Here is a 26730-nt window from a genome sequence, read left to right as displayed (position 1 = left end):
TTCTCGATATTTATTGCTTATTTATTTATTGTTATTATTATTATTTCTTTATTTTTGTATTTCCACAGTTTGCATGTTGGTTATATGCTCAGTTGGTGCAGTATTTCATTGATTCTATTATGGTTATTGGATTAATTGAGTATGCCCACAAAAAATGAATTTTAGTTTTGTATATGCTGACATATATGTACTTTGAACTTTGAAGCCAAAGGGCTGCAGGATAATCATCATTTTGGTGGAAGGCACCACTTTCTCTTCCTGAATCTTGCTGATCCTCGTTCAAGAAGCTACGCAAAACCAGATGTTGCAAATTGACGCTTTGTCAAACCCTAAGATTCAGAGCAACGAATGCAGTGAGGTTTGGTGCAACCTTCATAAAGGCTCCCTACAGAAAGACCAGAGTTTGAGGCCCTCGTGCTGTTGTGGTTTGAACCCACATAGAGAATAAATGTCATGTGAGTGTAAAGTTTAATCTTGTAAATAAATAGAATGTTGTACTCTACCCTTGAGTGGAATGTACTATTAAAAAGTGAATCCAATTATTTATTTTATACCACAAATGGTGGGTGATCTTTTAACGGTCTATTATATATTCATAATGCTTCTAAAAAAATTGCACTTTTGAGAAAAATATTGTAGGTTAGCTGAACCCCAAACTGAGGAGAACTTTTAGAAGATGGCCTCTACTGGAAATATGGACGATTTATTCATTTCCACAGATGCTGCCTTACCTGCTGAGTTCCTCCAGCATCTTGTGTGTGTTGCTCAAGTTTTCCAGCATCTGCAGAATCTCTTGTGTTTTTGACAAGTTCTCGTCTCCCTCCTGACATACAATGATGAATCATGGAGGGACACAGAAAGAGGCAACAAGGAACTTGTGCACTGCAAAGCAATATCAACAGAGCCTAGCTCTTTTTTTTTGTCCGCTCATATTTTGTAAGTGAGGAAATTGTTTGCAGCGTTTCTTAAAACTAAAGCCTCATATCCATAAAAATAATGTCTTAACAGTAAAGTATGCCTGCAGAAAAGGAATCTCATGGATGTATGTGATGACATGTATGTACTCGGATAATAAATTTTTGAACCTTTGAACGACTGAATTTGAATTTTTATTTATTTTTTATATATAAAGATTTATATTTATTGCAATGGTCAGCTACTTTCTTGCTTATTTAAATATGTTTTGTGGTTAAAAGGTAGTTTGACACATGGAGAGCTGACTGTTGGGTCAGGACGAGATGATCCCCTCAGGTCAGAATTGTTCCAATAGTCAAGACTGAGAGGAGGCAAACATCGTGATCAGATGTGAAGCAGAGCACACGCCACTCTTCATCCTAAGATGACTCAAATGTCTTCTGCTGCAAATGACGAGATCTTGCCTCCACATGGGTAGTGCCAAAGACAAATGACAGATGGTTATTTGGATTCAACTGGAATGGTGAGAAGTTCTAAGTTATCCAGTTAGCTCAGTGGTGTCACCACAACGTCCTTGCACTCAACGTCAGCAAGACCAAAGAGCTGATTGTGGACTTCAGAAAGAGTAAGTCAAGGGAACACAAACCAATCCTCATAGAGGGATCAAAAGTGGAGAGAGTGAGCAATTTCAAGTTCCTGGGTGTCAAGATCTCTGAGAACCTAACCTGGGTGTAACATATTGATGCAGCTATAAAGAAGGCAAGACAGCGGCTATATTTCATTAGGAGTTTGGTTTGTCAACTAAAACACTCAAAAACTTCTACAAATGTAATATGGAGAACATTGTGACTAGCTGCATCACCATCTAATATGGGGGGGAGGGCGGGGTTGCTACTGCACAATATCAAAGTAAGTCGAGGAAACGTACAATTAGTCAGCTCCATCATGGGTATTTGCCTCCGTAGTATCCAAGACATCTTCAAGGAGCGGTGCCTTAGGAATCTCCACCACCCAGATCATGTCCTTTGCTCACTGTTTCCTTCGGGAGGGAGGTACTGAAGCCTGAAGGCACACACTTGGTGATTCAGAAACAGCTTCTTCCCCTCTGCCATCCAATTTCCAAATGCACATTGAACCCATGGACACTACCTGGCTTCTTTTTTATTTCTGTTTTTTCACTATTACTTAACTTAACCATTTAATATATATTATTATTAATAATATATATAATTAACTGAAATTCAGCTTTTTTAAATATATATATTTATTATGTTTAGATAACAATTTTTACGACATATGCTGGTGATATTAAACCTGACTCTGATTCATGCCTCTTTCAATTAGTTAGGTACTAGAACACTGAATTAGTAGATGTTGACTGGGAGTCTGATCAGATAGCACAGGCTGTAGCAGTACTGGAACCTGAGGAGTGTGGGTAAGTTCCTGAGGTTGTTGAGTCCATCAATGTGGCAGAAAAATAGAACTTTGTATTTACACACTGTGATAAGGGAATTGTCAGAAGTAACAAGTACTCATTTCAGGAAGTAACTTCCTTGAAATGAGAATGACTAAATTCGAGGAACAACTTGCATCCTGCCCTTACTAAGTAGTAGGAAGAAAGGCTTTGCCACAGAATGTCACCTAAAAATTTGGGAGGGTCAATGAGGAAGGCGATAACAACAGGTGGCCATTCTCTCATGCAGACGGTAGAATGAGTGATTGGAACAATGTTCTCCGAAGCTGCTGACCATTTTGGTGCATTAATCATGTGTTCCAGTGAAGCACATCTAACGCTGAGTGCTTTGAAAGTCATTCATCTTTTTAAAGCTGGAATAGCTATTTACCAAGCTTATTTGCACACTTTGCTGATAAAAAGCACCATTTTATCACAGCATTAATTCATATCACACCACAGATGGCATCATTGATAGATTTGCCATAGGGGCTATGTTGTCATTAGAGTTTGGAGCTTAAACTGTGTTTTTAAAAAAAAGCACAGAAGGGATTTTGTGCTGCATTGTTTGTTTAAACTACCTTGAAATTTGATAATAAATTATATTTATCTTTATCCTTGTGCAGAAAGACAACTAAATGAGGCAGGTTGATTTTCTGGCTATGAAATCTATATACGAGGGGAGTCCATGTAGAGGTGAATATTTATTCCAACTTTATATGATCATGAGCTTTGACCGCAGTGTGGAAGGGGAGGAGGGAGAAACACATTAAGAATGACTGAAGAGAAGCTAAACCCAATGTGACGACAGAAAACTGCCTCTGTCACAGCTGATAAATGGTACCACAGCTGTTTCACGGATGTGGGAACGGTTTAATCAGAATGTATCTGTGGGAAATGGGTGAAAGCACTGTTACCTAAAGATTCCTGAGTCCCATTCGTAATAAAAGATATCAAACAAGCTCGGTGTTGTGTATGCTACCTCAAGCACCAAGGGCTGTGAGAATGGCTGGGAAGATCATGGCGTTCTCCCTAACAACCATCGGGAACATTTTATACACAAGACACTTAGTATTATCAAGGATCCCACCCATCCATCCAGCATCCTCTTTGACTTCCTACCATCAGGCAGGAGGCTCCGATGCACAAAAACAAGAACGGTCAGGATGGGAAACAGCTTCTTCCCTCAGGCCACCAGCCTTCTGAAATCCTTGACACATTGCATTCAAAGTGTCACCAAATAATTTGCCTTGTACCCCACAATATTTAAAATTTATGCACTTTACTTTGTTTATCTATGTGTAATTCATTTGTAGATTTAATTCCTACGTTCCTTAGTTATTGCGTGCAACATATGTGTCATGTGTGCTTACACCCTGGCCTGGAAAAACGCTGTCTCGTTTGGAAGTATACATGTATTTACTGTAGTTTAATGCCAATAATCGTGACTTGACTTGACCAGATGGACAATAAGTCCGTGTCAGCAGGAAACTACATGCAAACAGTACCATGCGTGTCATCGATGGCCCAGGTTAGAAGAAGTGACTTCTCACAATGGGTGCTGAGTCTATGGAAGAAGGCAAACATGAGGAAATCTGCAGATGCTGGAATTTCAAGCAACACACATAAAAGTTGCTGGTGAACGCAGCAGGCCAGGCAGCATCTCTATCTATCTCTTCTATCTCTTCTTTCAGTTAGTCCTGACGAAGGGTCTCGGCCCAAAACGTTGACTGCACCTCTTCCTAGAGATGCTGCCTGGCCTGCTGCGTTCACCAGCAACTTTTATGTGTGTTTCTATGAAAGAAGGCTGTGTTTTCTCAGTTGTTGAATGTTTTAAAGACAACAATTGATTAATTTTTAGAGATTAAAGATTTCCAGGTATATGGAGCTAGTGAAGGAAAATCATACTGTATTAAAAGAACAGCCTTGATATTAATGAATGGAGGAGCAGGCACAGAGCTGTTAATGGCTTTCTCCTATTTTAATTCTTATGTTATTTTTAAGACACCGGCCCTATTCTCCATGACTACTGGCATAGGATATACTTTGAACCAGGCTGCCAGTGCAATATTTTGTGCTAGGTATTCTGCATTTTCAAGTGTATAAACACAAACCTTAAAGGAGAAACACAGTAGTTTGGCCAATGGTTTATTTTCACTCTTTTCTTTTCTCTTTTTTTCCCTTTCAAGGTTCTGACCTGGGGTTACACGCTGACTTCGGCTCTTTGTGGAAATGGGACCGGCTCTCGGAGCCACCCCACTGGCCGCTTTCCGATATGCCAAGGATGTGGCCTGGAAGATCAGCACGCCCTCAAGGTGCCGGATTTTCATGGCTCTGGAGGCAGGTGTGTCGTGGGAGTACACAGAAGATTGTAACCAATGAGCTGGCTGCTGGCTGTGTGCCCAGAGACCCAAGTTCTTTGGGCACAGAGCTCAGGAAAAGAAACACAACGGACTTTTAACACAATAAATCAGCGAATTGCTTTGTTATGTCTCCCCTCTCATTGTGAAACAGGGACATCTCTTTTTCCCTTATTAGGGAGAAAGAGAGCCTATGGACAAATACCAGGTGAACGAGTAGTTTCTTAGGGTGCTGTAAGTCTGTCTCTTTATTGATGCGTTGCAATACACTTAAGTGCTCGGTGAGGGTGCCGACGCTTTTTTGCTGGTGGGGGGAGCGGAGGGGGGGGTCGTTGCTTTGCTGCTGCTTATGAATGGAAAGGGGAACTGGGGATGTACTTTGGGGTTCTAACATTTAGCTGTTATTCGTTCTTTGGGGATGTTTGTGAAGAAAAACAATTTCAGGATGTATGTTGTATCCATTTCTTTGACATTAAATGTACCTATTGACCTATTGATTATATCTCATTGTTTCATCTACAAATTGTTGGAGAAAAAATTACAGGCCATGCTTAAGATTGTCATCAGCATTTCAGTGACTAACAAGAATCGGTTCCAGTGACGCTCCGTGCACAAGTCACCTTGCCGTTAAGGAAGAAAATGGACAAAGCAGCTAATTTGTATTAAACAAATGAAGGATGAGAAAGTAGCAAAATATTTGTTGTGAATTTAGTAGGAACTTTTCACCATGCATGTTTATCGATGCTCAAATGTCAAAAGCCACGCCTCTGGTTAGCCAAGCTTCCTACGAGACAAACATTGGTCTGATACACAAAATATTTTCGTTTTTTTTTACCACAGCATGGACAATCAACCTTTCTATTAATGGGCAATGGACCAGGAATAATTTCACCTCTGCACAACGCACTCGAGATCTTCTTTTAATCAAACGAGAATATTCCTGCAGCAGGGCATACATTTTAGATTTAAATTATTTGGGATTTGTTAAATGGTAGTAAATTACTAAACTTGCAGGAAGCGTTAGTGAAGATGGCGTCAAATGGCTGCCTCTTTGAGCTCATCTGTGGAAGCAGCTTAAATTCCTCTGTTTAATGTCTCTTTTTTTTCCCTTTTCATGGTGGCTGGGGTTCTATCAAGGTCTCTGATCTGCAACAGCACTCAAACTGCGTTTTTTCACAGCGAAGTGTTCCTGTTTCTGGAACTCACCGAACGGCCATTCGTTTTCCAAAGTTCTCCAGGCGCAGCATTAAAGACACTGGGGTGCAGCCCTGCACGGCCCTGTGGATGACCAATTCCGGGCTGGTGCCACCGACTCAGGCGTTGCAGGAGAAGAAGCATCAAGGTTTTACAGCGGCAGATGCTGTGGACTCGGTTCTCTGTAGTCAAGTGGTCACCCTTTCTCTCTCTCTTTCTCTCAATGGTGGGGAGAGCTTGCTGCCCACTCTTGACTCGGAGAATCTCAGAATATAAAGCAACATGGCAGACTGTAACATCGTAACAGCAACTGTTTGTTCATCTTCCCCTTCTCTGTGAAATGGGTCACATCTCTCTGTCCCTTGTTAGTGAGAGAGAGAGAGAGCCTGTGGCTGAACTGTTGGGTTAACAATAGTTTGTGTTAACTGCAGATCATGGTCTCTGTTTGGTGGCTTGGTGGGTGGTGGGTGCTGATGGCTTGCTGCTGAAGTGGGTGGGGGGGGTGGGGGAGTTTGATGCTTTGCCGCTGCTTGTGCAGGGGAGGGTGAGAGTGGGCTTCGGGGTTTTAATATTTTTCCGTTGTTTATTTTTTGGGTTCTGTTTTTCACGTATGTTTACGAAGAGTAAGAATTTCAGGTTGTGTGCTGATAATAAACGGAACCATTTGAACCACTTGAAAAATGCTAAAAGATCCACTTGAAGAGACAACCTCGCACACTGCAAACTTTTTGTTTAATTTTGTTACTGCACAAAATTACAGTTTAATTGGGCTCAGCTGCAGAATTTAATGGGGTTGATCGCCTAACTCAAGCAGTAACACTGCCTGGAATATGAATGTCTAACTCAACCCGAATTGTGCCAACCTTCAAATGAAAAGATAGCTTTGATTAGTTAGCGAATGAGCCTGATCACACAGGGGAATTCTCTATACGTCTACGGTATTAACATGCATCAACTTGAAACACTGAGCTAATAAATCTAAACCAGCAGATAGAAATTAATGGAGAAATGATAAGTAAGATTCCATTTACTCCATCATTTCTCTTTCATTATTGCCTCCAGCCCATGGACAGGTTATGTATTCTCGTCTTCAAAAATGACATGGGACTTTCATTAATAAAGTAAACATTGTGCTCATATAAGACTGCCACAGTGCTAGATATGGATGCGAAATGTAAAGATTATTGTTGGATGCATCTTGTAACAAAGAATGGGGACTCTTTGAAGTAGAATTTTAGTAATATCTGTTATGTGCCTCCATGTGTCCAATGTTTTTATTAGTTTTCAAGAAGGAAAAAGAAACATTGAAACAAAGCACCCATCTATTTCGGTTCAAAAATTTGCGTCCGGCGCACAAGGTACGACTTGTGGTTTGGTAATGTTGACACATAAAATGAAATGGGAAAATAGCAAAAAAAAAGAACTGTTTTGATGATAAAACTGATCGTTTCCAGTCCAACTGAAAAGAGGCAAGAAGCATATCATTAGCCCACATAGTTATCCACAAAAACCTTGGCAATGTACCTTGCTGACCACATCCTGACAGAAAGCACATGTTGTGTAATATTCACTTGCGTGCTGAACACAAACTACTTTGACTTCTAAAAATATTTTCTGCAACAACTTCAATCACTCATCCTTCCAAGCTAGTGATCAAAGAAAAATGAACGATCTGTCAAATTTACTCAGCTTTCTTTCTGTCAGGGCTACAGGTGATGTTTCATGCATTGCAATTCTTTTTTTTAAGAAAGCGAATGTTTCAAACATTGCATCTGATGCAGCATTGGGACAAATATATGTTTCAGAGATAATGTTATGCATGCATAATCTCACTGTGTAAGGTCATAGAAATAATTTCCACTTCCAGTCTGTGAGACTCAAGGAATTCCAAATGAAAGAAAGAGGGTTACAGCAGGCATCCTAATTTTCCAGAGAAAAATTAAAAACGGCTGACCCTTTGTGTCACTGTTAGGGCTGCAGAAATTCCTGGAAGGCAAGGAGGTACCTCCTCCTTGGAAGAGAAATTTCTGGAAGGCAAGGAGGAAGACGTTAGAGTCAATTGTTAAGGATGAGGTGATGGAGTACTTGATGACACAGGACAACATATTACAAAGTCAGCATAGTTTCTTTGAGGGAAAACCCTGCCTGACGAACCTGTTGGAATTCTTTGAGGAGATTACAAGTAGGATAGATAAGGGTAGGGGGTGCAGTGGATATTGTATATTTGGACTTTCAGAAGGCCCTTGATAAGGTGCCACACATGAGGCTGCTGACCAAGTTAAGAGCTCATGGTATTACAGGAAAGTTACAAACATGGTTAGAGCATTGGCTGATTGGTAAGAGGCAGCGAGTGGGAATAAAAGGTTCCTTTTTTGGTCGGCTGCCAGTGACTAGTGGTATTCCTCAGGGGTCGGTGTTGGGACCACTTCTTTTTATGCTGTATATAAATGATTTAGATGATGGAATAGATGGCTTTGTTGTCAAGTTTGCAGATGATACGAAGATTGGTGGAGAGGCAGGTAGTGTTGAGGAAACAGGTAGGATGCAGAAGGGCTTAGACAAATTAGGAGAATGGGCAAGAAAGTGGCAAATGAAATACAATGTTGGAAAATGCATGGTCATAAACTTTGGTAGTAGAAATAAGCGGCAGCTATACTTTATTAGGAGTTTGAAGAGATTTGGCATGTCAACAAATACACTCAAAAACTTCTATAGTTGTACTGTGGAGAGCATTCTGACAGGCTGCATCACTGTCTGGTATGGAGGGGCTAGTGCACAGGACCGAAAGAAGCTGCAGGAGGTTGTAAATCAGCTCCATCTTGGGCAGTACCTACGAAGTACCCAGGACACCTTCAGGGAGTGGTGTCTCAGAAAGGCAGCGTCCATTATTGAGGACCTCCAGCACCCAGGGCATGCCCTTTTCTCACTGTTACCATCAGGTAGGAGGTACAGAAGCCTGAAGGTGTACACTCAGTGATTCAGGAACAGCTTCTTCCCCTTGGTCATCTGATTCCTAAATGGACATTGAATCTTTGGACATACCTCACTTTTTTTTAATATACGGTATTTCTGTTTTTGCATGCCGGTGATAATAAGCCTGATTCTGATTCTGATTCTAAATGTATGTGCTATTTTCTAGACGGGGATAAAATCCAAAAATCTGAGATGCATAGGGACTTGGGAGTCCTTGTGCAGAAGACTCTGAAGGTTAACTTGCAGGTTGAGTTGGTGGTGAGGAAGGCAAATGCCATCTTAGCATTCATTTCAAGAGGTCTAGAATACAAGAGAAGGATGTGATGCTGAGATTTTATTAGGCACTGGTGAGGCCTCACCTTGAGTATTGTGAACAATTTTGGGCCCCTCATGTTAGAAAAGATGGAGAGATGACCAGAGGAGATTCACAAGGATGATTCCAGGAATGAAAGAGTTACCATACGAGGAACATTTGATGGCTCTGGGTCTGTACTCGCTGGAATTCAGAAGGATGAGGGGGTATCTCATTGAAACCATTCGAATGTTGAAACACCTAGACAGAGTAGATGTGGAAAGGATGTTTCCCATGGTGGGTGAGTCTAGGACAAGAGGCCACAGACTCAGAATAGAGGGGCACCGTTTCAAAACAGAGTTGCGGAGAATTTTCTTTCACCAAATGGTAGTGAATCTATGGAATTTGTTGCTACATGCAGTTGTGGAGGCCATGTCATTGGGTGTATTTAAGGCAGAAATTGATAGGTTCTTGGTTGGACATGCCAGCAAAGGTTACAGGGAGAAGGCTGGGAACTGGGGTTGAGGAGGAGGGAAAAAAAGGATCTGCCATGATTGAATGGTGGAGCAGACTCGATGGGCCAGATGGCCTAATTCTGCTCCTATGTCTTATGGTCTTATGGTACCAATGACAAGATAGAAATGGTATGAGATCATACTGGCAGGGAAAGAGGGTTTGGAAGCTGTGCATTATGGGATTGTGTGCAGTCTTGGTCACCTACCTACAGGAAAGATGTTAAAAAGTTTGAAAGACTATAGAGAAAATTTTAAAGTATGTTGCTGAGTCTGGAGGGGCTGAGTTATAAGGAAAAGTTGAACAGGTTAGGACTGTATTCTATAAAACGTAGAAGAATGAGAGGAGAAGTATACAAAATCTTGAGGGGTATAGACTGGGTAAATGCAAGCTGGCTTTTTCCACTGAGGTTGGGTGGGACCACAAGCAGAGGTCATGGGTTAAGGGTAAAAGGTAAGAAGCTTCAGGGGAACATGAGGGGAAACCTCTTCACTCAGAGGGTTGTGAGACTGCAGAATGAGCTGCCAGCACAAGTGGTGCATGCGAGCTCGATTTCAACATTCAAGAGAAGTTTGGATAGGTGCGTAGATAGTAGGGATATGGGGGACTATGGTCCATGCGCTATAGTCCATGCTGGTCGATGGGAGTAGGCAGGTTAAAAGGTTTTGGCTTGGACTAGATGAGCCAAAGAGCTTGTTTCTCTGCTGTACTTCTCTATGCATCTATGACTCAAAGATTGTAAACTTCAGGCAATTCCTTAACCACTTACTAGTGAGGTTGAAATGGGAGAGAAGTAATTGTCTGCTCGATAGAAAAGCGGGAAGTAAGATCCTCAAGATAAAGTCTACTATGGCTGTGGGGGAATGGGCCTCCACAGCATTCTAAGGCAATGAATTCCACACATTCAGCACTGACACAAGTGAGAGGAAGTATTAATGGAAATGTAATGGATGGATAACGTAATCAGAGACTGACTCTACATTAAGTACTCAACTGAAAAGAGTTAGTTTCAGTAAAATGAGTACCAATTTGGCTCAGGTAAATTATAATCAAAGCTTGGCGGGTAAAGAAGTAATTAAACCATGGAAACTTTTCAAGGTGGAAATGTTGTAGGTGAAGTTTAAAGTTTAGATATATTCCTATGTGGAAGAAATAAAGCTAGAGCTTCCTGGGCAGCAAGAAAAGGTAGAGAGTGAAATAGAACTGAAAAAAAAGTGTATGTGATTTCTAGCCCGTTTCTAACAGTCATTGGAAAGGTGTTAGTGAGCCACCTTCTTCTTCTTCTGAGGAGTTCTGGCAGTTGGCAAACAGCTTTCAGGTGCATTAGGGCCACCTTCTGAACTGGAGTGTGGGTCAGGATATCTAAGTCCTATATATTTATATTTGTATCAAATTCTATTTTAAAAAAGCCCTTTATTCTTAAGGAACTGCACTGGAGCCAACTTCCTGAAGCACTACAGTCAATGTGGCAGGAGTAAAATAACTTCCCATTAATAACAAAGGAACCAGCTTGTGTTTAGCTGAAAGTTAATAATTTTCTTTATGACGGTGGCAGAAATTTGTTTCATTTACTAGGCACTGGATGTTTCAATGGTACATATATTTGTGCTTACTGGCAAGAGCATATGAGTAAACATTAAGGACTAAGGTAGTTTTGACTGCCATTTGCTTTATAATCTGTGCTAGCTGTCAGCTTCAAGATTTCTTGTAGCAAAAAAACACAAATCTGAAACTACTTCAATGCTAAGCCTCAGATTTCAGATGTAATACTTCCCCATCAAAGCCAGGTGGGTGTGTCTGCACCTGTGAAAATAAAATCTTCCATCATAAAGCAACTGCTACAACCTCAGGATGTCCAAAACACCTTAAAGCCAATTTGGAATAAAGTACTTTGGAAGAACAGTCATCGTTACGTAGAAAACATGTACACAGCAAGGATCCACAAACGGTTGTTTTAATGACCAAATCATGTGTTTCAGAAATAAAATAAAATCAAAAACTGTTGGAAATGCTTACTGTAACTAGTCAACAGTGCCTGTCATGATATTTAACGTTTCAATCAATGACCCTTCATCAGAACTTTACCAGAACAATAATGCGTCACTTTAGATTAAGAATCAGAATTAAAATCAAGTTTAGTATCAATGGCATATGTTGTGAAATTTATTGTTTCGTAGCAGCAGTACAATGCAGTACATAATAAAAACTGCAAACCACAATAACAAGTATATATATTTAAAACTTTAAATTAGTGCAAAAAGATGGGAAGTAAAACACTGAGGAAAGGTTCATGTGTTCATTTCCATTCAGAAATCTGATGGTGGAGGGGAAGGAGCTATTCCTGAAACACTGAGTGTGTGTCTTCAGGCTCTTGTACCTCTTCCAATGAGAAGAGGGAATGTTATGGATGATGGGTGTCCTTAGTAATGGATGCTGCCTTTTTGAGGTATCGCTTTTTGAAGGTGTCCTGGGAAGGCTAGTACCCATGATGGAGCTGGCTGAGTTTACAACTTTCTGCAGTTTTTTCTGATCCTGTGTAATGGTGGCCCCTCCAAATCAGACGGTGATGCCACTATTGAGAATGCTCACCAGGGTACATCTGTAGAAATTTACCAGTCTCTTTTGTGACATACAGTACTAATTTCTCCTCAAATTCCTAATGAAGTATAGCTGCTGCCGTGTCTTCTTTGTGATTGCATCAATATGTTGGGCCCAGGACAGATCCACAGAGATGTCCATTCCCATCAACATGAAACTGCTCATCCTTTCCACTTCTGATATCTCGATGAGGACTGGTGGGTGCTCCCTCAACTTTTTACCATTCCTGAAGTTCACAATCAATTCCTTGGTCTTACTGACATTGAGTGCAAGGTTGTTGTTGTGACATCACTCAACCATCTGATCTATCTCGTTCTTGTATGCCTCCTCATCACCATCTGAAACCCTAGTTGTGTCATCAGCAAATTTATAGCTGGCATGTGAGCTGGGCCTTACCACACGGTCATGGATGTAGAGCGAGTAGAGCAGTGAGGCAAGCACACATCATTGAGGTTGGCTTGTCAGCGAGGTGGAGATGTATTTCTGATGGTGTCCCGGTGAGGAAGTCAAGGATACAGTTGCAGAGGGAGGTACGGAGACTCAGGTTTTGGAGCTTTTTGATTAGAACTGAGGGTATGATTGTGTTCAACACTGAGCTGTAGTCAATAGACAGCAGCCTGATGTAAGTACTATTCTTGTCCAGGTGATGCAAGGCTGATTGGAAAGACAGTGAGATTGAATCCACTGTAGACCTATTGTGCGATAAGCAGATTGCAGCAGATCCTGATCCTTGCTTAGACAGGAGCTGATTCTAGCCATGACCAACCTCTCAAAGCACTTCATCATGGTAGATGTGACTTCCACTGTGTGACGGTCATTGATGCAGCTCACCCTGCTCTTCTCAGACACTGGTATGATCGTTGCCCTTTTGAAGCAGGTGGGAACCTCCGACTGCAGCCACGACAGATTGAAGATGTCCGTGAACACACCTGACAGTTGGTTGGCACAGGTTATCAGAGCCTTACCAAGTACACCATGAAGGCCTGATGCATTGTGAAGGTTCACCCTCTTCAAAGATATTCTGGCATCAGCCTCCAAGACAGAGATCACAGGGTCACTGGATGCTGCAGGGATTCACATTGCTGTAGTTTTATTCTTTCTGTCAAAGCAAGCATTATAGGTGTTGGGTTCATCTGGGAGTGAAACAGCACTGCCATTCATGATGTTTGGTTTCACTTTATAGGAAGTAATAGCCTGCGAGCCCTGCTAGAGCTGACATGCGTCCAGCTCTGTCTCTAACCTCACTCCCCACACTGCCTTCCTCATTGGCCATCAGTTAGCAAGTTGTCCTCGCCAAATTCAGTCTCTCCGGAGCACCATTCTCACAAGTCCCCAGTGCCTACCATCGAAACAGCAACACACATAAAACGCTGGAGGAACTGTCATCAGGTACGGCTGCTCCTGCGAAAATAAAAACAGAGTGAACATTTGAAGTCAAAGACCCTTTGTCCAAGATTGGAAAAATGGTTAAAAAAAAACTTAATTTTAAGTGGTAGGGAATGTGTGGGTGTGACGAATTAGACAAATGGAACAATTGTTCATCCCAGTTGGGCAAAAGAATAAATCAAGGAAGGCAGTGCACCCGTGGCTGACAAGGGAAATTAGGGATAGTATCAATTCCAAAGAAGAAGCATACAAATTAGCCAAAAAAGTGGCTCACCTGAGGACTGGGAGAAATTCAGAGTTCAGCAGAGGAGGACAAAGGGCTTAATTAGGAAGGGGGAAAAAGATTATGAGAGAAAACTGGCAGGGAACATAAAAACTGACTGGAAAAGCTTTTATAGATATGTGAAAAGAAAAAGATTGGTTAAGACAAATGTAGGTCCCCTACAGACAGAAACAGGTGAATTGATTATGGGGAGCAAGGACATGGCAGACCAATTGAATAATTACTTTGGTTCTGTCTTCCCTAAGGAGGACATAAATAATCTTCCGGAAATAGTAGGGGACAGATGGAGGAACTGAGGGAAATACATGTTAGTAGGGAAGTGGTGTTAGGTAAATTGAAAGGATTAAAGGCAGATAAATCACCAGGGCCAGATGGTCTGCATCCCAGAGTGCTTAAGGAAGTAGCCCAAGAAATAGTGGATGCATTAGTGATAATTTTTCAAAACTCTTTAGATTCTGGACTAGTTCCTGAGGATTGGAGGGTGGCTAATATAACCCCACTTTTTAAAAAAGGAGGGAGAGAGAAACCAGGGAATTATAGACCGGTTAGCCTAACATCGGTGGTGGGGAAACTGCTGGAGTCAGTTATCAAAGATGTGATAACAGCGCATTTGGAAAGCGGTGAAATCATCGGACAAAGTCAGCATGGATTTATGAAAGGAAAATCATGTCTGACGAATCTGATAGAATTTTTTGAGGATGTAACTAGTAGAGTGGATAGGGGAGAACCAGTTGATGTGGTATATTTGGATTTTCAAAAGGCTTTTGACAAGGTCCCACACAGGAGATTAGTGTGCAAACTTAAAGCACATGGTATTGAGGGTAAGGTATTGATGTGGATAGAGAGTTGGTTGGCAGACAAGAAACAAAGAGTGGGAATAAACGGGACCTTTTCAGAATGGCAGGCAGTGACTCGTGGGGTACCGCAAGGCTCAGTGCTGGGACCCCAGTTGTTTACAATATATATTAATGACTTGGATGAGGGAATTAAATGCAACATCTCCAAGTCTGCGGATGACACGAAGCTGGGCGGCAGTGTTAGCTGTGAGGAGGATGCTAAGAGGATGCAAGGTGACTTGGATAGGTTAGGTGAGTGGGCAAATTCATGGCAGATGCAATTTAATGTGGATAAATGTGAAGTTATCCACTTTGGTGGCAAAAACAGGAAAACAGATTATTATCTGAATGGTGGCCGATTAGGAAAAGGGGAGGTGCAACGAGACCTGGGTGTCATTATACACCAGTCATTGGAAGCGGGCATGCAGGTACAGCAGGCGGTGAAAAAGGTGAATGGTAAGCTGGCATTTATAGCAAGAGGATTCGAGTACAGGAGCAGGGAGGTACTACTGCAGTTGTACAAGGCCTTGGTGAGACCACACCTGGAGTATTGTGTGCAGTTTTGGTCCCCTAATCTGAGGAAAGACATCCTTGCCATAGAGGGAGTACAAAGAAGGTTCACCAGATTGATTCCTGGGATGGCAGGACTTCCATATGATGAAAGACTGGATGAACTAGGCTTATACTCGTTGGAATTTAGAAGATTGAGGCGGGATCTGATTGAAATGTATAAAATCCTAAAGAGATTGGACAGGCTAGATGCAGGAAGATTGTTCCCGATGTTGGGGAAGTCCAGAACGAGGGATCACAGTTTGAGGATAAAGGGGAAGCCTTTTAGGACCAAGATTAGGAAAAACTTCTTCACACGGGGAGTGGAGAATCTGTGGAATTCTCTGCCACAGGAAACAGTTGAGGCCAGTTCATTGGCTATATTTAAGAGGGAGTTAGATATGGCCCTTGTGGCTAAAGGGATCAGGGGGTATGGAGGGAAGGCTGGTGCAGGGTTCTAAGTTGGATGATCAGCCATGATCATACTGAATGGCGGTGCAGGCTCGAAGGGCCAAATGGCCTACTCCTGCACCTATTTTCTATGTTTCTATGTTTCTATGTAATGCTAATAAGGTGAGGACAGAGTTCTCAGGGCAACAGTTGCAGAGGTTCCCTGTTCGATAGATTGATAGGAGCATGGTGCTGGCAGGAGAGAGGAGTTGGGAAGGGAGAAAATAAACAAAAGTTATGGAATGTCCATTTTTCACTTTAAATGTGATTCCGGGACTTTTAGAGTCTGCGATTTACAAAAAGTTGTGCAATGAGGGCAATTAGAAATGGGAATAAAAATATTGGAGGATAAAATGTTGTGAGATGTAAACTTGTGCAGATGCTGGAAATCCAAAGCAACACACATAAAATGCTGGAGGAACTCAGCAGGTCAGGCAGCATCCATGGAAATTTCAGGCCAAGATGCTTCTTCAGGACTGAAAAGGAAGGAAGAAATTGACAGAATAAAAAGGGGGAGGAGGGGAAGGAGGATAGCTAGAAGATGATAGATGAAGGTGAAGCCAGATGGGTGGGAAAGATAAAAAGCTGGAGAGGAAGGAATCTGATAGGAGAGAAGTGTGGACCATAGGAAAAAGGAGAGGATGAGGGACCCAGGGGGAGGTGATAGGAAGGTGAGAAGACGTAAGTGCCAGAGTGGGGAATAGAAGAAGGAGGGGGGGAGTTTTTTACTGGAAGAAGAAATCAATATTCATGCCTTCAGGTTGGAGGTGAGCCAGACAGAATATAAAGTGTTGCTCCTTCACCCTGCAGGAGGCCTCCTCTTGGTGCAAAAGGAGGCCATGGACTGACATGTCAGAAGGGGAATGGGAATTGAAATTAAAATGTTTGGCCACCGGGAAATTCCGTTTTTGGCGGATGGAGTGAAGGCGTTCAGCGAAGCATTCCGCAAATTTAAGATGGGTCTCACCAATGTAGAGGAGACCGTATCAGGAACACCGGACACAATAGAGTTGCAGGTGAAGAGTCGCCTCACTCAGGCCTGTTTGGAGCCCTGAATGGAGGTGAGGGAGGAGGTGAATGAGCAGGTGTAGCACTTTGGCCACTTGCAGGGACAAATGTCAGGAGGAAGGTTAGTGGAGAGGGATGGGTGGACAAGGGAATCACAGAGGGAGCAATCTCTGCAGAAAGCAGAGAGGGAGAGGAAGAGATAAAGATATGTTTGTGGTAAGATCCCTTTGGAAATTGCAGAAGTTGCAAAAGATGATATGTTGGATGCAGAGACTCATGGGCTGGTAGGTAAGGACAAGAGGAACTCTGCCACTGTTAAGGCAGAGGAAAGATGGGGTGAGTGCAGATGTACAGGAAATGGAAGAGATGTGGTTGAGGACAGCATCAATGGTGGAGGAAGGGATACACTGTTCTTTGAAGAGGAGGAAATTCCTGATGTTCTGGAAAGGAAAACCACAATCTGGGAACAAATATGATGGAGAGGAAGGAACTGAGAAAAGGGAATAGCATTTTTACGGGAAACAGAATATTAAAAGGTGTCGTCAACATAACCATAGGAATGGGTAGGTTTATTAAAGATGTTGGTCAACAGTTTGTCTCCAGAGATGAAGAGAGAGAGATTGAGAAAGGGGAGGGAGGTGTCAGGGATGGACCAAGTGAATTTAAGTGCAGGGTAAAAGTTGAAGAAATCGGCAAGCTTTGAATGGGTGCATGAAGCAACACCAATGCGGTTGTCATTGTAGTGGGGAAGAGCTGGGGAGCATTACCAGGGAAGGCTTGGAACATGGACTGCTCTACATAACCAATGAAGAGGCAGGCCAAGCTGTTGCCTACGTGGGCACACATTGCCACTCCTCAAGTCTGGAGAAAGTGGGAGCATCCAAAGGAAAAATTATTAAGTGTAAGGACCAGTTCTGCAAGATGGAGGGAGTGGTGATTAAGGGGAACTGATTGGTTTTTTTATTGAGAAGGAAGTGGAGACTTTAAGGCCTTCTTGATGGGAGAATAGAAGTGTATAGGGACATGACATCTATGGTGAAAATGAGGCAGTCAGGAGCAGGGAATTGAAATGTGTCACCATATACCACTCTAACATTCATTTTCCTCTAAGCATTCACAATAGAACAAAGAAATACAATAGAATCAATGTCCCAACCATTGCACCGCGTTGAGTTTAGTTTCTTCAATGTAGAGGAGCCTACCTTGTAAACACCAAATAATGTGTATAAAATTGGAAGAAGAATAAATGTATCACTGTCTCTCCTGGAAAGACTCTTTGGATGCCTGGATTGTAAGAAGGTAAGAAGTAAAAGGTCAGGTGTTGTACCTCCTGAGGTTGTATGGGGAAGTGCCGTAAGAAGGGAAGAGTGGTGCAGGTAGTTGCAAAAGAAGTGGTCCCTACAATATGCTGAAAGGGGAGGGGAGAGGTAGGTTCTCTGATATCTCATTGAAGCTTGTTGAATTTGCAATGAGCGATTTGTTGAGTATGATGATTTGAAATGTAACTCCTTTAGCCCTCTGCAGAATGCTGCTTAACCTGTTGAGTATTTTCAGTACAGTCATTTCAGTCTGTTTTTATTTCAGAACTTCCAGCATTTGTGATTATTTTGCTTTGATTTTCACCTGCTTCATTGATATTGTTTGAAGGTGTAATACTTTGACCAAGACATAAAGAAGAGCGCCCTGCATTTCCATGAATGGGACCTTTTATACTGTCTGGAAGGAGCTTCAGTTTAGTATCACATGTTGAAATGTATTGCTGACAGTAAAGCATTCTTTCAGTACAGAATTTTGATATTTTATGTTCGGCATGCAGAGAATTCTTATTGTAATTTATAGATTCTATTATAATGTATTGCACTGCACCGCTGCCACAAAACTACAACTTTCACTACATTTACCAGTGATATTAAACCTGATTCTCATTCTTATTCTGAGACTTCATCAACACCTCCACATCCAACATTCTTTGCAATTTCTGCCTGTACCAGTAGGATTCCACAACTAAACAAATGTTCCCCTCCCGTCCCCTTTCAGCATTCTGTAAGGATGGCTCCCTCTGTAACTCCCCTGACTTCTCTTCCATCTCTGTCTGCCATTCCACATCCATGACACTTCCCCACACAACCTCAGGAGATGTAAAACTGTTCCATTACTCCTTCTCTTCCCACCATCCAGGGACCCAGATGTTCCTTCTGGATGAAGCAGTGACTCACTTGCACTTCTTCGAGTCTGGTGTACTGCATCCTGCGTTCAATACTTTCATTTAATATCGGAGAAATAAGTACAATATATGTCCTGAAATTCTTGTTCTTCACAGACATCCCTGAAAACAAAGGAGTGCTCCAAAATAAGTGACAGTAAAAACGTTAGAATCCCAAATCACCGCCCCCCCCCCCGGCACAAACAGTAGCAAAACAACAGCCTTCCCCCTCATCCACTTCAGCAAAAAAAAATCATTTTCCATTTTTATTACATTGACTCAGTTTCTCTCATCCTACTCATTAAGTCCAGCCTACTGCCCTACTAATAATAGCTCATTACACTGGTTAAGAAACAATCTGAAAGGAACTGCCATTAACATCCTAACACCAGCATTCCCTTAGTTCTGGGCATTCTGCCCCTCCCTCTCTCCTATTACAAGCTAAATTGCACTCTCTCTTTTCCACTTCTTAACAGACCTTAAACGAAGATTGTCTCTCTTCCCACAGATGATGTCTGACTTGGTGAGCTTTCCTAACACTTACTGTTTCTGCTTCACATCTGTGGCATTTGCTTCTATCCGTCTCTATGCTTTCACCTTCATCCTGGAAATGTTTGGTTTGGCAGGTACAATGTGTTGCATCTTCTAATTAGTGGATCTAAAAGATTGTCAGTGACAAGACAAAGGATTCCAGGAAATTCGCCAAAATAATGCACATGACTCGCATCTACCAGAAACGGGCAGAGTTCTAGAATAAATTCCTAATGCTTACTTTCCATTCTGGCAACACAGCTTTATAAGATTTCTTCCACAGTGATCACGAGCACAAACTTAAGTAACTTCTAACCTGAATGCACCACTTATCTGAACGACAGTATTGATGGCCTCGTGGTCATGCTTGCAGATGACATGAAGATAGGCGGAGGGACAGGTAATGTTGAGGAAGCAGGGAGTCTGCAGAAGGACTTAGACAGATTTGGAGAATGGGTAAAGAAGCAGAAAATGAAATACATGTTGGAAAATGTATGGTCATGCACTTTGCTAGAAGAAACAAAAGTGTAGGCTATTTTCTAAACAGACAGAAAATTCAAAAATCTGAGGTGCAAAAGGACTTGTAAGTCCTCAGGCAGGATTCCCTAAAGGTTAACTTGCAGGTTGAGCCGGTGGTGAGAAAGACAAATGCAATGTTAACAATCATTTTGAAAGGATGAATATAAAAGCAATGATGTAATGCTAATGTTTTGTAGGGCACTGGTAAGGCCTCACTTGGAGTATTATGAGCAGTTTCGGGCCTGTGATTTACGAAAGGATGTGCTGACATTGAAGAGGTTTTAGAGGAGGCTCACAAGAACGATTCTGGGATTGGAAGGGTTATCGTATGAGGAGTGTTTGATGGCCCTGGGCCTGTGCTCGCTGGAATTTAGGAGGATGAGGTGGGATCTCAGAATTGAGGGATGCCCATTTAGAACAGAAATAAGTAAAAGATTTCTTTAGTCAGAGGGTGGAATTTGTTTCCAATGGCAGCTATGAAGGTCAGGTCATTTGGTGTATTTAAGGTGGAGGTTGATAGGTTCTTGATTAGTCAGGTTCTGAAATGTTTGGGGAGAAGGTGAGAGAATGGGGTTCAGAGGGAAAAATGGATCAACCATGATCAAGTGGTGGAGCATATTTGATGGGCCAAATGGCCTAATTCTGCTCCAATCTCTTACGGTCTTAAAGTCTTATTTATTAATTTCCAGAGAAAACTATTTGGTTTTGGGAGCTTGTTCAGAGTTCTAAACCAAGTGCAAGAACTCTAAGCTAAAGTTGTAGGATAAAGGCAAATATTTTTCATTTCAAACGTTATTTGCCTCTGAAGATTACAAATTTTAATGTATGTATAACCTGGCCAAAGTTAATTTAATAGACGTCACAAACACTAGAGGTACTGCAGATGCTGGAAATCTAGAGCAATGCACAGACTGTACTGGAGGAGCTCAGCAGGTCAGGCAGCAGCTATGGATGGGAATAAACAGTCAACCTTTCGAGCCGAGACCCTTCATCAGGACTGGGAGGGAAGGGGGAAGATTCTGACTCTGCCTGATCTGCTGACTCCCTCTAGTCCATTGTGTCTATTAATATCCTTCACTCCTAATTTATGCTTCTAACCATCCAGCAATCACAATTCAAACATAAATCTTATTCAATCTCAAGGTATAGTCATTGGCACCTGCAAAGAGCCCAGCTATGCTTGTCTTTTCATTGGTTATGCAGAACAGTACATGTTTCAAGACTTCTTATGCAAAGCTCCCTAACCCTTCTTGAACTACACTGATGGCTGCATTGGTACTGCTTCATGCACCCATACTGAGCATATCAGTTACATCAACTTCCGCCCAGCCCTGATATTCACTTGGTCCATTTTGGACACGTCTCAGGATCAGAATCAGATCAGGTTTAGCATTTTGTGAAATTTGTTGTTCTCCTCCTTCCCACCTCTCTCCCCTTTCTTGATCTCTCTGTCTCCATCTCTGGAGACAAACTATCTACCGACATCTTTTATAAACCTACCGATTCCCACGGCTATCTTGACTATATCTCTTCCTACACTATCTCTTGTGCAAATGTTATTCCCTTTTCTCAGCTCTTTTGTCTCCACCACATCTGTTCTCAGGATGAGGCTTTCCTTTCCAGGACATCAGAGTTCTTCAAAAAACAGGGTTTCCCTTCATCCACCATTGATGCTGCTCTCACCTGCATCTCCTTAATTTCCTGGACATCCACGCTCAGCCCATCTTCTTGAGGCTTTAACAGTGATAGAGTTCCTCTTGTCCTCCCCTACCACCCCACGAGCCTCCACATCGGCTCATCATTCTCCACAGCTTCCATCATCTTCAACAGGATCCTACAGCCATGCACAATTTTTACCTCCCCCTCTTTTCTGTTTTCCACAGGGATTGCTCCCTCCGTGATTCTCTTGTCCATACGCCCCTCACCACTAATCTCCTTCCCGGCACTTAACCCCGCAAGCGACAGAAGTGCTACACCTGCCCAATCACCTCCTCCCTTAGCTCCGTTCAGGGCCTCAGTCCTTTCGGGTGAGGCAGCACTTCACCTGCAAATTTGTTAGGGTCGTCTATTGTATCCCGTGTATCCAATGCAGCTTCCTCTACCTTGGTGAGACTCGATGCATATTGGGGAACTGCTTTGCGGAGCACCTCCGCTCCATTCACCAAAAGCAGTATCTCCCAGTGGCCAACCATTTTAATTCCTGTCCCATTCTCATTCCAACATGTCAGTTCATGGCCTCCTCTTTTGCCACAATGAGGCACTCTCAGGATGAAGGAGCAATACCTCATATTCTATCTAAGTAGCCTCCAACTTGATGGCATGGATAATGATTTCTTCTTCCGATAATGCTTTTGTTCCCTCCCCCTTATCTTTCCTTCTATTCCCCACGCTGTCCTCTTATCTTTTCTTCTCACCTGCCTATCACCTCTGCCTGGTGCCCTGCTTCTTCCCTTTCTCCTATGGTCTCCTCTCCTTCAGATTCCTTCTTCTCCAGCCCTTTGCCTTTCCCATGCACCTGGCTTCACCTATCATCTTCCAGCTAGCCCCCTTACTCTCTCCCCCCTTTTTTCTCTGGCATCTTTTCCCCTTCCTTTCCAGTCCTGATCTGAAATGTCAACTGTTTATTTATTCATTTTCATCAATGCTGCCTGACCTGCTGCGTTGGTCCAGCATTTTGTGTGTTGTTATAAATCAGATTAGACAGAAACAGCCAGATTTTTATAATCGGGTCCTCAGAGCATGTACAGGAAGTTTCCTGCTTTCGGAGAGTCTTGCATGGATAATTTATGGGGAGAGACAGGAACAAGGATGGTGGCGGAGGAATGTGCGTATATAGTAAGTCATAACTAACTAATGTGTTCATTAAGTGAAAATAAGACAATAAGACATCGGAGCAGAATTAGGCCAACTAGCCGATTGAGTCTATTCTGCCATTCAATCACGGTTGATCCTTTTTTTTTATCTCCTCCTCAACTCCAGTTCCTGGCCTTCTCCCCATAAGTTTTGACTTTGGTGAAATAAATTTCTCTGTATCTCTGTTTCGAAAGGGTGCCCCTCTATCCTGAGGCTATGCCCTTTGTTCTAGACTCTCCCACCATGGGAAACATCCTTTCCACATCTACTCTGTCTTGAACTTCCAACATTCGAAAGGTTTCGATGAGATACCTTCTCATCCTTCTGAATTCCAGCGAGTACAGACCCAGAGCTATCCAACATTCCTCGTATGATAACCCTTTCATTCCTGGAATCATCCTTGTGAATCTCCTCTGGACTCTCTCCAATACCAGCACATCTTTTCTAAGATGAGGGTCCCAAAACTGTTCATAATATAATACTCAAGCTGAGGCCTCACTAGTGTCTTTTATGCCTCAGCATCACATCCCTGCTCTTGTATTCTAAACCTCTTGAAATGAATGCTTAATGTGGCATTGGCCTTCCTCACCACCAACTCTACCTGTAAGTTAACCTATAGGGTGTCCTGCACAAGGACACCCAAGTCACTTTGCATCTCAGATTTTTGGATTTTCTCCCTGTTTAGAAAATAGTCTTCACGTTTATTTCTACTACCAAAGTGCATGACCATGCATTTCCCAAAATTGTATTTCATTTGTCACTTCCTTGCTCATTCTCCTAATCTGTCTAAGTCCTTCTGCATCCTACCTGGTTCCTCAATACTACCTCCCCCTTCACCAATCTTCGTGTCATCTGCAATCTTGACAACAAAGTCATCTATTCCATTATCTAAATCATTTATATACAGCATAAAAAGAAGTGGTCCCAACACCGACCCCTGCGGAACACCACTAGTCACTGGCAGCCAATCAGAAAAGGATCTTTTTATTCCCACTCGCTGCCTCCTACCAATCAGCCAATGCTCTAACCATGTTAGTAACTTTCCAGTAATACTATGGGCTCTTAAATTGGTAAGTAGCCTCATGTGGGGCACCTTTACCAAAAGCTTCTGAAAGTCCAAATATACGACATTCACTACAACCCCTTTATCTATCCTACTTGTAATCTCCCCATAGAATTTCAACAAGCTCTTTAGGCAGGATTTTTACTGAAGGAAACCATGCTGACTTTGTGCTATCTTCTCCTATATCACCAAGTACGCCATCATCTCATCCTTAACAATTGACTCTAGCATTTTCCCAACCACTGAGGTCAAGCTAACTGGTCTATAATTTCCTTTCTTCTGGCTTCCTCCTTTCTTAAAGAGTAGAGTGACATTTGCAATTTTCCCGTCCTCTGGCACCATACCAAGAGTCCAATGATATTTAAAAGATCATTTCTAATGCTACCTCTTTTCGAACCCCAGGGTGCAGATCATCTGGTCCAGGTGACTTATGTACCTTTAGGTCTTTCAGCTTTTTAAGCACCTTCTCTCTTGTAATAGTAACTGCACCCACTTCTTTTCCTTCACACAGAACATCAGGCATACTGCTAGTGTCTTCCACAGTGAAGACTGATGCAAAATACTCATTTATTTCATCAACCATCACCTTATCTCTTGTTATTATTTCTCTTGGACCACTTTCTAGTGGTCCTACATCCACTCTCATTTCTCTTTTATTTTTAAAAAACTTTGAAAAAACTTTAACTATCCACTTTGATATTATTTGCTAGCTTGCTTTCGTATTTCATCTTTTCCCTTCTAATGATTTCTTTAGTTGCTCTCTGTAGGTTTTTAAAAACTTCCCAATCCTCTATCGCCCCACCAATTTTTGCTTTGTTGTATGCCCTTTATTTTGCTTTTACAATAGCTTTGACTTCCCTTGTCAGCCATGGTTATACTATTTTACCATTTGAGTATTTCTTCATTTTTGGAGTACTTATGTCCTGCACCTTCCTCATTTTTCCCAGAAATGCACACCATTACTGCTCTGCTGACATCCCTGCTAGCAGCTCCTTCCAATTTATTTTGACCATCTCCTCTCTCATACAACTGTGATTTCCCTTACTCCACTGAAATACTGCTACATCAGACTTTACTTTCTCCTTATCAAATTTCAAGTTGAATTCAATCATACTGTGAGCACTGGTTCCTAAGGGTTCTTTTACCTTAAGCTCCCTAATTGCCTCTGGTTCATTACATAACACCCAATCCAGTATAGCTGATCCCCTAGTAGGCTCAACGACAAACTGCTCTAAAAAGCCATCTCTTAGGCATTCAACAAACTCACTCTCTTGAGATCCATTACCAACCTGATTTTCCCAATCGACTTGCATGTTAAAATCCCTCATGACTACCATAACATTGCCCTTTTGACACGCATTTTCTATTTCCTGTTGTAATCTGTGGTCCACCTCCCAGCCACCGTTGGGAGGCCTGTATATAACTGCCATCAATGTCCTTTTACCCTTGCAGTTTCTTCACTCAACCCACGAAGATTCAACAGCTTCCGATCCCAAGTGAGGGGCAAAAACTGTACTCTTGCTTGACTCCACCTTGCAAAGCTTTCACTTTTTCTAAGAATAATAAAAATTTAATAAACATCCTCCTGATCCATATACAACTCAGGTTTGCAGAGAAAAAGGATACCACAAGCATCGCCAGCAGCTGGCAGATCTATAGACCAGCTGCCAGCTTTACTCTTCCCTCACCTGCAGAAACTTTCTCATGTGCCTAATTCTTATTCCCCTGCAGAACAATTCTTCATTGTTTAATTTTGGCTTTGAATTGTCTTGAAGTAAGCTGATGCTGTGGAACTTCTAAGAAAACCATTATTCATAATAGAAGTTCAGAAAGTAAGAATTAATTTTTGAGTCAATTTCCTGGTTATTTGCATGAATGTGCCAATTTATTGCATTTTGATCATATTCTTTTAACAGGGTCATTAATTTTTTAGATTCTTGAAGGTCTAGGTATAAATGAGTATATTTGTAGGCCGTCTTTTGTACTCATATCTGTTTTACATTTCCACTTTTGTAGCTAATTTTAATATAAAATAATTCTGAATTTGGCACTTATTTTTCTCCTGCTTTAATAATTATAGCAAAAAGTTAGTTGTTGACTGTATTATTGTATGCAATCAATAGGCATGTTGTTTTCTCTTAGTTATTATGTCAGGTGAATTAAATACATCTGCCTTTCACTAGATGTAATATTAAAATACATTCTTAGAGCACTTCAGCTTCTAGAGATGAACTATTAGGTAATTGCTCCAGAGCCCCTGCTACTAAGTCAATTCATTTACAGCCAAAGACATTGTTCTGATGAGCTGAATTAGTCTCCAAACAAAAACATAAGAAGTAGGAGCAGGAGTAGGCCATCTGGCCTGTCGAGCTTGCTCCGCCATTCAATAAGATCATGGCTGATCTGACCATGGACTCATCTCCACCTGCCTACTTTTCCCCATGACCTTAATTCCCCTACTATGCAAAAAATCTATCCAACCTAGTCTTAAATAAATCTGGTACAAGACCTTGCTGGACCCACAAAGATTTGAGATTTTAGTTGTGCATTCAAGATTTTAATTGAGGAGGAGCTTAGGAGAATCAATGGCGTCTAACGGTGACTCCTTCGCTTGCATCTTCAGAAACAGCTCTAATTCCATCTTTAATATCTCTATTTTTCCCTTTCAGGGTTCTTTTCAAGACTCTGACCTGGAGTTACACAGTTCTTTGCGGGGATGGGATCTGCTCTCAGGGTTCCACGACTGGGTGT

At 41.9% G+C, this 26730-nt stretch overlaps 1 long non-coding RNA gene across 2 annotated transcripts; it reads left to right on the top strand.

The window, feature by feature from the left end:
* The first annotated feature begins 1214 nt into the window (after positions 1 to 1214).
* LOC134358467 (uncharacterized) lies at positions 1215 to 5015 on the top strand. Of its 2 annotated transcripts, none has more exons than XR_010020877.1 (3): positions 1215 to 1540; positions 2995 to 3064; positions 4558 to 5015. It is a non-coding gene; the product is annotated as an uncharacterized LOC134358467 (long non-coding RNA). The 2 variants fall into 2 exon arrangements; XR_010020876.1 differs by lacking the exon at positions 1215 to 1540 and adding an exon at positions 2260 to 2350.
* Positions 5016 to 26730: the final 21715 nt, after the last annotated feature.

The sequence above is a fragment of the Mobula hypostoma genome, chromosome 2 (assembly GCF_963921235.1).
Source record: "Mobula hypostoma chromosome 2, sMobHyp1.1, whole genome shotgun sequence".
Classification (NCBI taxonomy): Eukaryota; Metazoa; Chordata; class Chondrichthyes; order Myliobatiformes; family Myliobatidae; genus Mobula; species Mobula hypostoma.
This window is presented reverse-complemented; position numbering and strand designations above follow the sequence as displayed.